The sequence below is a fragment of the Alosa sapidissima genome, chromosome 5 (genome assembly GCF_018492685.1).
Source record: "Alosa sapidissima isolate fAloSap1 chromosome 5, fAloSap1.pri, whole genome shotgun sequence".
Classification (NCBI taxonomy): domain Eukaryota; kingdom Metazoa; phylum Chordata; class Actinopteri; order Clupeiformes; family Clupeidae; genus Alosa; species Alosa sapidissima.
Window position 1 is genome coordinate 10,674,343 of NC_055961.1, and position 11,017 is coordinate 10,685,359.

Below are 11,017 nucleotides of genomic sequence, written 5' to 3' on the forward strand. Positions count from 1 at the left end.
AGTGAGCCTCTAGGCGTATGAACACACACACACACACACACACACACACACTGCTTTTCTCTTTTCCCCATGCCGTGAATCGTGACACTGTTTTTCTGCTCCGCTTATCTCGTGTTCATGTTTAATTCTTGTGTGTTTTTTTTGTGTTTTTTTTTTTTAATTGATGCCATTGGAGGGTACGTTAGAAAAGCACTGATTGTACATCTGCCTTGTGATCCAGCCTTGGGAAGCCAAAACACATTCAGAGCATTTGAAATGATTACATTTTAATCTGGCACACATTAGTTAGCACATGTATTTAATCTTAATCAATACATTTACTAATGACAGTAAGACTAGTGTCCTCCGATCGATTCTGTGGTTGTGAATATAATGATGGTACTGTGGTATGGAAGAGCGTCTAGATCCTAGCAGAAGTCTTCCTCAATAGAGTGGTGTGTGTTCCTGCCACTGGGCAGATGAATGGATAAGTGTGTGTGTGTGCACAATCTGAGTTTCCCAGCACGCCTCCAGCACTAACAACGTCCTCACTGTCACTACTGTACCTGACCTGTGTGTGTGTGTGTGTGTGTGTGTGTGTGTGTGTGTGTGTGTGTGTGTGTGTGTGTGTGTGTGTGTGTGTGTGTGTGGGGTTTTGAGTTCCTTCCCAGACCAGCATTAAATGTAAGTGTAAAGACCCCCCACCCCCCCCAGTCTAAGCCAGCCCTTGCAGCCTGTAAATGATCACTTGACCTCCCCTGACAACCCCCCAACCCCCACCCCATATATACGCTTCCTGCATCTCAGCCTACAGGACTGATTTGCCAAAACACTCCACCAGTCCTGCATCCCAAACCCACACTTGGACACAACCCTGTCAATTAAACCAGGCTGAGGCTTCCATTGGTCAAACTGACTGTTGTCATGCAAGTGTGTGTGTGTGTGTGTGTGTGTGTGTATGTGTGTGTATGAGTGTGTCATTATCAGAAGTTGTTTTGTGATGCCCCACATGTCTTTGTGCAACAGTGGTACTGGTGCTTCATTGCTTCATTGCTGTGTTTTTTTTGTTTGTTTGTTGTTTGTTTTTGGAACTTGACATCACGTTTAGAACTTGACTTTCAGACGGAACCAGGCGGCCTGGATGCAGTTGGGTTTTGCTGGGTCGAACGAGTTCCCAGTCCAGGGGCATTCTGGAATATCATGGTCAGCTCTCAGGCTTGTGATTGGTCAAATGGCCCGGTCAGGTTCAGAGGTCAAACTAGGCCCACACATAGACCAGAGGGCCCAGAAGTGTTGGCATGGCAACTGTACACTTAGGTACTGTCTTTTGTTGTTATTTTGGTGCACTATTCACAGTAGTGGAAGTAAGTGTCTAGAGCCTAGATTACAGACGTAGCCGTGATGTTAGTGAGGGAACAGCTAGACAGGGGCATTCAGAGTCTCTATTATGGATCACAAACACTCTGAGCCCCCCAGCTTCACAGAGTCAGTATTTAATGAATCAGAATCTCTACTTCACCAAGTCAGTTTGTTGGGTCAGAATCTGGCGCTTCACAGTGTCTCTTTCACAGAGATTTTCCCCCTCACACATTCTGGCCACCTGAAAACTCTGCTCCGCAGGTTCCTCTGTGGAGTGGTTCTCCAAGACTCTCTTCACATAAAAGACTCTGTGCTTGATGTGTCCCTTAAGGAGTGGAGTAGAGTTGAATTACCACAGGTCAGAACCGTTAGTGAATACTGAGACACACATGGGCTATTTCAGACGTGGGAGGTTGGGATTCCAGAGTCATATATCATTGAGTGTTCTGAGTTGGTTCTTTTATTGTCGGTATCTGCTGTATCCAGACGATGTTCTTACTTACTGTGTATTAATGAAGAAAAGAGAAAAAAAACAATTCACATTCCCATTCACGGTTTTTGTATTGGTTCATTTTAGACATTTTTACAAAAATGAGTTTTCTTGTCTTAATAAAAACAGAAAAGGTATTAATGTTGAACTCCTGTGTGATTTGTCTTTTTTAGGGTGGGGGTTGGGGGACACTGCTACTGGATATGTGTGTGTGTGTGTTTACACTTACTCCCCCTATTTTGAGTTTTTGCTCGAAATTGCACACAGCCTACTAACAATGGCCCTGTTTCCACATACTTTGACTTATATTCAAGCGCTTAATCTCTTTTGAGGCCTAGTAGATTGTTTCAGTACTAATAGATTGACTGTATGATGAACTGTCAGAGAGTGGCAAAGGGTAGAATGATAGTTTTTTTTAGGTAGTTTTGTACATCTCTGGAAATGACCACATTCTGCCCTCTTGGTCATTTATTTTGTCTTGGAAACACAACTGAGGCCCACTACCAGGTCTTGTGAATCTGTATCTTAAAGTAGATCAATATAGAATGAAATATGAGTACTATAGACCATTATTTGCCAAGGTGTGCTCAAGCGTTTTGTATATATGGAAACTCCCCATAGGACTTTTGGTTACCCAAAATGCATACTGACAATAAAAGGCTTACTGTGTGACAACTTCTTGGTGTAGAAGCATAATCCTGGGCACAAATGAAAGGTAACACTTTGAGGTTTCTTGTAGACTATTTTGAATGTATGTCAGTAAGATTAATCTGACAATGTAAAGCACTATACAGATTGTACATGACAAATGTTGTCATATATGGATTCCCAAGAGTCCAAGCTTTAAATGCTGTATAATATTAATATGCTGCATAGCAATATGGTGCATACAATTGACTTAAAATGTTGGGGGGAGGTGGGGGCACTGCAGTTGTCCCGCCTGCGGGACACCTGCAGTGTAAACAGTTGCACTGAGTAACTGGCACATATATACGGTCAGTTTCCCATACAGTGGAGGGTAAAGACTACTGACACTACACGATACTCAATACAGCTCTCATGCACTGTTTCTACACAGAAATGGGTCCTGATAATAGTGGGCAGTGCCACACACACACACACACAAATCATCATCTGTGGTCTCCTCGAGTTTGTAAAAGAGAGGACAACAGATGATGCTGCTCTGCTCAGAAATGCAACCACTTAGAAGCACAAACACAAACCCATCACTGTTCCATTCAGCCGGAGAGCCAGGGAGCAGGGTCACAGCGAGGGGTTGGAGGGGGGGGGGGGACATATAAAGAGCCCATAATAAACCATTTGGGAAGGCATTAGTGTTCCTGAAAGAGGCCACTCTTGCAATCAGGAGAAGAACCAGGAACAGGAGAGAGAAAAAAAAGCGTCAGTTTCAGTAATCACTACATTTCCACCTATAAACCTGCCGCTAGACTGAAATGGAGGATGTGTCCTCTCTCTCTCTGTTTCTCTCTCTCTCTTTCTTTCTTCCTGCCTGTGTAGTGGAAAGCCATTAAGTCACCCCATTTACCCACGGCATCAGACTCCCCGCTCGGTCGGCGTGGCAACAATGCTCCCATTCTGACCCTATAGGGAGGGGTGTGTTTACCTTTATCTGCTCCCAGAATAGAGTGAAGTGTGTGAAGACCTGAGACAGCCTGCCCTCAATCTCACACACTCAAAGGTCTCTCAATTTCTCGTTTTCTCTCTCTCTCTCTTCTCTCTGTTTTTGTATGTCTTCCTCTCCTCCTCCCATCTCTCAAGTGGGAAGACAAACAGCAGTCTCAGGATGACACACTATCCCAAAGTCATGCATTTGAAGAGTTTGGTTTCGAAATGCTATATCCTCCATTTTAATACATTTTCATGAATCATTTATTTAAATTTTAGTTTATTTAAGTTTAAGTAAAAAGGTAATTAGGTAGGTATTGTTATTGGGGGCCAAGCAGCGAAGCTGCGAAGGCACCCATTGTGTTTCTATGTTTTTGGGGTCCTAGCAGCGAAGCTTTTTAGTTAGTTACTAGCTAGTTACTAGCTTTTCCTATTATTATTCTGCCATTGGAGTCTATGGCAGCCAATAGAACGCCTGGCTAAAAAGTGCTGAAATTTGGCAGAAAGTTTCGGGACTCTCCAATGACCACTCACGCTCATTTACGGATCTCTAAACCCAGCCGTCTAGCGCCACGGGTCAAACGGGTCAAAATTTGTCCAAAAATTGAACCGTTGGGTTGAAAGTTATGAAATTCGGCGCACTGATTCAAAACCGTCCCATGATCACTCTCACCAATTTACAGAAATCTATGCCCAACACTCTAGCGCCACCAATGGGTCCAAACTGGACTCGCATTCACGCATGTCACCATTGAGCGGTGCGTCCGATTATCACAAGGCACTGTCGGAATCCCTGGACCGACATGAGTTCAATGACCCCTATTATGTCACTCTCCGCCATATTGGACCTCCGCCATATTGGATTTGGTCCAAACACTACGAAAAGTTTCAGCGGTTACAAATTTTATCCGATTTTCACAGAACTTGGCGGAGATGATCTTCAGGTTAATGTATGAAGTCCAAACTTGGTACAGGGACTTGGTACCTCATTGTGAGGACACAGTAGGAAATTGGCATCATTTGGCCTCTATAGGGGGCGCTGTAATACAAGAAGTGGGCTCATATCTCAGCAACGCTTCGTTGTATGAAATCCAAACTTGATACATGGACATATTAGCTGATTGTGAGGACATGCAAGGAAAGTGGTCTCATTTGACCTCTAGGGGCGCTGTAATAAAGAAAGTGAGCTCACATCTCAGCAACACTTTGGTGTATGAAGTCCAAACTTGGCAGAGGGACATGGTAGCTGATTGTGAGAGCGCACAAGGACATTGGTGTAATTTGGCCTCTAGGGGCGCTCTAACAAAGTAAATGAGCTTATTTCTCAGCCATTCTTTATCCAATTGCAATCAAACTTGCTGTGAGTGCTTGCTCATGGCATGGCAATGCCATTCCTGCTATAGTGCACTGCTTGGCCCCCACATTGCTGCTTGCAGCTATATTCTTATAATTATTCTGCTATGGAAGTCTATGGCAGCCCATAGAACCGTCTGGTAAAAAGTTGTAAAATTTGGCACACTAATTAGGCAGAGTCCCATGATTAATTTCAGCAACTTTCAAGTCGACACCTTGAGCCCTCTTGCACCACCAACAGGCCAAAGTTGGACGTGCGTTCACGTATGTAACTTTTGACCCGTTTCTCCGATTGCCAAAAGTTAGGCATCGTTGGAATCCTTGGACCAAGCCAAGTTCAACGCACCCTTTGACGTAATTTTCCACCATGATGGATGTATCATAACCAAACTTAGCATATAGACTCATGACTCCATCAGGAGGATGTTCAAAAAAATTGGTGACCTTTGACCTCTAGGGGGCACTGCAATTAGGAAAAATGCGTTTTGGCCTGTAGCTGATGTTGTGTTAGGAATTAAAATGTACTAGCGGTGTCTGGTAATACTGTTGGAGGTCCTTAGGCTGAACCAGGCCAAATTGTGATGTCATCGTAATTGATTTGGCCGCCATTTTGGATTTAATCAAAAACACTAAAACGTTTTCAAAGGTCACAAATTTCATCTGATCTTCACCAAAATAGGCACAGTCCATCTTCTGACCATGCCTAACAAAAGTAATGCTTTTTGTAGCCATATCTATAACCGTTTTCCAGTAAAAGCCAATCGAAATCGACGGCAAAGCCGCCAAACAGGCAGTGAACTTATATCTCAACATGGTGTTCTCGTATCAAGGCTAAGCACATGTCCTCAGGATCCAATTAGGAGACTCAAGAAATTTGGTAAATTTTGACCTCTGTGTGGCTCTATAATCACAGGAAGTAGGCTCATATCTCAGCAATGCTTTCACATATAGAAACTAAACTTGGTACATGGACTTGAGACCCCATCCTGAGGACACACAATATATCTGGTGACCTTCGACCTCTAGGGGGGCGCTAGAGCTACAGGAAATTAGCTCATATTTCAGCAACACCTTTACGTATCGAAACCAAACTTGGTATATGGACTCGAGACCCCATCTTGAGGATGCACAATACATTTGGTGTACTTTGACCACTAGGGGCACTATAATTAGGAAGACTTTCTTGTATTGACACCAAACTTGGTACGTTGACTCGTGAACACATCCTAAGGACTAGTGATGGGCAAATGAAGCTTTGGTGAACCACTAAACCACAGCAGTGTGAAGCTAGCAACACTAATGAAAAAATCCAACATGGCTTCCACATGTAGATTTTTCAACATAAAAGTCCTTACCCAAACCAGTATATGTAACCAAAAATATTGGTTTGCTTTTAATGAAGTTAAAACAGGAATGAAATCTTTCAAGCTGAAAATGTTGGATTTGAATAAACACCAATTGCTGCCAAAGCTGCCTTTTGTTTGTTTACTCTTCATTTCTGTTTTAATTGATACCATTCCTTCCTTTGTTGAAAAAGTTGGAAACTACTTTGTGTCATTGTTGGCTTGTGTGTGTGTGTGCTTTTTTTCATGTAATATTTTGATGTGCGAATATTTTAAATAAATGACCTCGCTATTCTTATCAGATGGTCTTGGATTTCAAAACATTCACAGCAGAAACATCACAACTTCCTGTTCTGTTTAAATTTGGTGAATTTGCATTGCAATTATGCTCTATGAAGCTGGAGGAATATGAAGAAATGCAATAGGATATGACCAAATGCAAATTAAACTTTGAAACTACTATTCTGTGATTGAGTGTCTAAGAATGTGAGTCACTTCGAAACATCTGAAACATAATAAAATATGATTCAGAAACTTTACTTTTCCTTGTATGTGTATGTGTGTGAGAGTGAGTGAGTGAGTGTGTATGTGTGTGTGTGTGTGTGTGTTAGTGTGTGTGTTTGTATCCACATGAATGCACACATTTAAATAACAGAAAGCAGAAGATTCACATAATTCTTGTGTGTACTTAATCAATGTGCAACTATGAATGTGTATGTGTGTGTGTGTGTGCAGTCTTCAGAATGGTGTTGACAGAGCAAATGAAAAAGTTTACTCTGCCATGACGTGTATTCCAGTGTGTGTGTGTGTGTGTGTGAGTGAGAGAGAGAGAGAGAGAGAGAGAGTGTATGTGTGTGTGTATCTCCCAGTGTGGTGCCTTTTAGTCGGGATGCTTGAGTGACTCTTCTGCTTAACGAGGTGATCGAGATGGGCTCCGTTTGTTTGTGGGGATTTAACAGCCGACAAACAAACTCACATGGACACACACACGTACACACGTTCTGCCTAAATTGCTGAAGTGTTGATGTGCATTCAGTTTGTTTACTTGTTTACTTACCGTAGAGATGGGTGATGCTTAAATAAACAAAACACAGCAAACAACTAAGACTACGCAAAATTCTTATCAAAATAAAACAAAACAAAAACTAAAAGAGTATTGTTATGAGTTAAAAGTAAATAGTTATGCTTTATAACATGCCTGACTGGCCTGCTCTCTGTGTGTGATGTGTGTGTGCGTGTGCGCGCGTGTGGTGTGTCTCTGTGTGTGTGTGTGTGTGTGTGTGTGTGTGTGCACGCGTGTTGTGTGTTTGTGTGTGTGTGTGTGTGTGTGCGCGCGCGTGTGGTGCCTGTGTGTGTGTGTCTGTGTGCCTATGATGTTGAAGTAAAAACCCTGAGTTTGCTGGCCATTAAGCAAGGATCACACTGGCCAGTGCCAAGCGGCAGGTTTCCTATTGTTCTCTATGGTTCGGCAGCGGAACTGAACAAGCTAATCGTTGAACTTGGTTAAACTTTCAAAGCACAACGCGAGCGTATTCAATTGTCAGTTTAAGCAAACCGTTTGTGTTAATTAGGAACAAGATAGAACTTATTATGGTCTGAGCGTTGCATTACGCTTACCAATCTGGCTTTGTTATCTCCAGTGTGATCCACACACTTACATACATTCTATTTTCTTTTTGACTGCAGCTCTTTATTTTTTGTATTACTTTTAAATAAATACATTTCGGTTAACCATACCACTGTCTGACATTATCTTTTTGTTGTAGGCTACTTCTGCGCCAACCGCCAAACCAGAAAAAATAGTCTGGATCCTTTACAGGCCATAGAGGATGGAGTCTGCATCCTTTAAAGGCCAGAGAGGATGGAGTTTGCATCCTTTAAAGATCAGAGAAGATGGAGTCTGCGTACTTTAAAGGCCAGAGAGGATGGAGTCTGTATCCTTCACAGACCAGAGAGGATGGAGTCTGCATCCTTCACAGACCAGAGAGGATGGAGTCTGCATCCTTTAAAGGCAAAAGATGATGAAATCTGCATCCTTTATGGACCAGACCAGAAGAAACATTTAGCTTGTTGTAGCTGCTCTTGTGGTCAGTTTGCAAAGTATCTGTTCCTATGAGACCCTGGCATCTGAAAACTCAGTAGTGAATGTATGTCTCAGTATGCTCTCAACCCGCTGGGTGGAGTGTGTGTTGCTGGATGGAGTGTGTGTGTCGCTGGGTGGAGTGTGTGTGTCGCTGGGTGAAGTGTGTGTGTCGCTGGGTGAAGTGTGTGTGTGCTCCCTGCTATGCTTTGGTGTGAAATGGATTCTGCGTTATTTTTGGATCCTGGCAAGCAAATCTTTATCAGCAGGCCCAGTCCCTCTGCCACCTTACCAGCAATGATGTGTCAATCATAACCTGTCAGACACAGAAATACGCACACACACACACACACACAGAGGGAGACACACACACATACAGAGAGAGAGAGAGAAACACACACACACATACACATACAAACACACTCACATTCAGTTCTTTTATTTGTGATTCTATTTCTCTCTCTCTCTCTCTCTCTCTCTCTCTGTATGTATATGTGTGTGTATGCTAGTCTGTATATGCAGGGTAATCAGAGGCCCCTTTCTAGCAAATTTGCCTTGCAAAGGCTGACAGTTGACAAGTTTGGGCGGATTCCTCTTCTACCACTCTAAGCACAGGCTGAATGAGAGAGATGGAGGGACAGAGAGAGAGAACAAGAGAGGGATTCAGAGCAAGATAGAGAGAGACAGAGAAATAGATGAAGAGAGAGTTCTATGGGCTGCAATCCAAACAATGTCAATGTCTCTTCTGCCTTTGAAGAGGGATGTGTGTGTATGTGTGTGTGTGTGTGAGAGAGAGTGTGTGTTTCATCTCTGGGTTGTTCTCTTCTATTCAATACGAGCTTCATCAGCACACTTAAATAAACTCTCCCACCATTTCTCTCTCTCTCACTCCCTCCCTCTCTCCTCCCTCCCTCTCCCTCTCTCCCTCCCTCTCTCTCCTCCCTCTCTGTCTCTCTCCCTCCCTCTCTCACTCCCTCGCATGGTTACATACAGTACCATCGTTGTGTGCACAGGTCGGTTACTGTAAAAATGGCCCACTCTCCCTCTCTCTCCATCCCTCCCTATATATCTCTCTCCCTCTCTCTCCATCCCTCCCTATATATCTATCTCCCTCTATCTCCATCCCTCCCTATATATCTCTCTCCCTCTCTCTCTCTCTCCCTCTCTCTCTCTCTCTCCCTCTATATCTCTCTCCCTCTATCTCTCTTTCTCTCCCTTTTTCTTTCACCTCTTTTTCTTTTTCCCACATGTCAGATTAGTGCTGACGACTCCACACCCTCTCAGAACGAAGGCAGGCACACACACACACACACACACACACACACACACACACACACACACACACACACTTCCTACAAGCACTCCACACTGGTGTGTTTACAGTCTTTACAGTGGCTTTAGTGAATTTCTCAAATCATTTACGTTTGCACAACAGCAAGTCCATTTCTTAAAACAATTCGTGCAAACTGCACCACACAGTGGATTATCTGCAAAAAATGTGTGACTTGCTTAAAATATTTAGTTTACGTCTCAAAAGCAAATATTTATGCCAATCAACAGCTCAGTTCCATCAGAATGAAGTTCCTGTGTCGCAAGAAAGTGGAAATACTGTTGTGAATATAAAAGTTTAATCTAGAAGTTATAAAACCTTAAAGCTATAAAAAGCTGTGTTTTTTCTGTTTGGCATATCAATTTCAACAGTTACAAGTGTCTTTCCCCCTGTAGTGTTATAGTGTGTGTTTTCCTGTAGTATGTGTTTTCCTAGTATGTGTAAAGTGTGTTTTCCCTGTAGTGTATTTAAATGGTGTGTTTTCCCTGTGTGTGTTTTCCCTGTAGTGTGTGTAAAGTGTGTGTTTTCCCTGTAGTGTGTATAAAGTGTGTGTTCTGTCAGCAGATCAACCTCTTCATCATCTGTGCTGTTCCTGCTTGTTAGCCTTGGAAGGTTCTGGAAACATAATGAACTACTCCACTCTACCTGACTCTCTCTGTCAGACACCAAACAGGACGAGGACCACAAAAGAGTCATGTTCGAAAGTTTATTTAAGGGTTGGGGGTTATGGGGGTTTCAGGGGTTCCGGGGGGGTACGGGAGTTCCAGGAGTTCCGGGGGTTTCAAGAGTCTGCGTGTGTGTGTTCCCCCAGTAGCCGAACAGCGATGGCAGGAGCTGGATGATCCAGGAAGTCCAGGGGGGAAACACACACACACACACACACACACACACACACACACACACACACACACACACACACACACACAACAGCAACTGAAACGAAGCGGCAGTACAGTCAAGGACTAGGCGGTATTCGTAGAAGAGAGACGGAAGGCAGGTCAAGATTACCGGGGCTGGAGAACACAGAAGTAGTCGAGCGGGTCCGGGATCACAGGCAAAGAGTCAGAGGCGTTTTCCAAAACAGGCAGGTAACTGGTGCTGGTTGCAGACAATCTGACAAGTGTGGACTGAAAAGCAAGGCTTTATATACAGGGCATGATGAGTGGTGAATGCAGTGCAGCTGGTAGGTTAACGAGGGTGAGGCAGAGCAGAGCAGAGCAGGAACAGGTGGAGGTCATCAGACTTTAATCAGCGTGTGTTACCAGGCAGAGAGAGAGCTCATGACAGAACCCCCCCCCCCCCCCCCCAAGGGACAGCCCATAGAACTCCTCCGAGCGGTCCGAGTGAACATCCTCATCCTCGGAGGGAGCTGGAGGGTCGTGGACAGAAGACGGGACAGGTACCGAGACAGGGTCAGGGTCAGGCACAGGACAGGAAGCCGGGCGGGCAGGACGGTT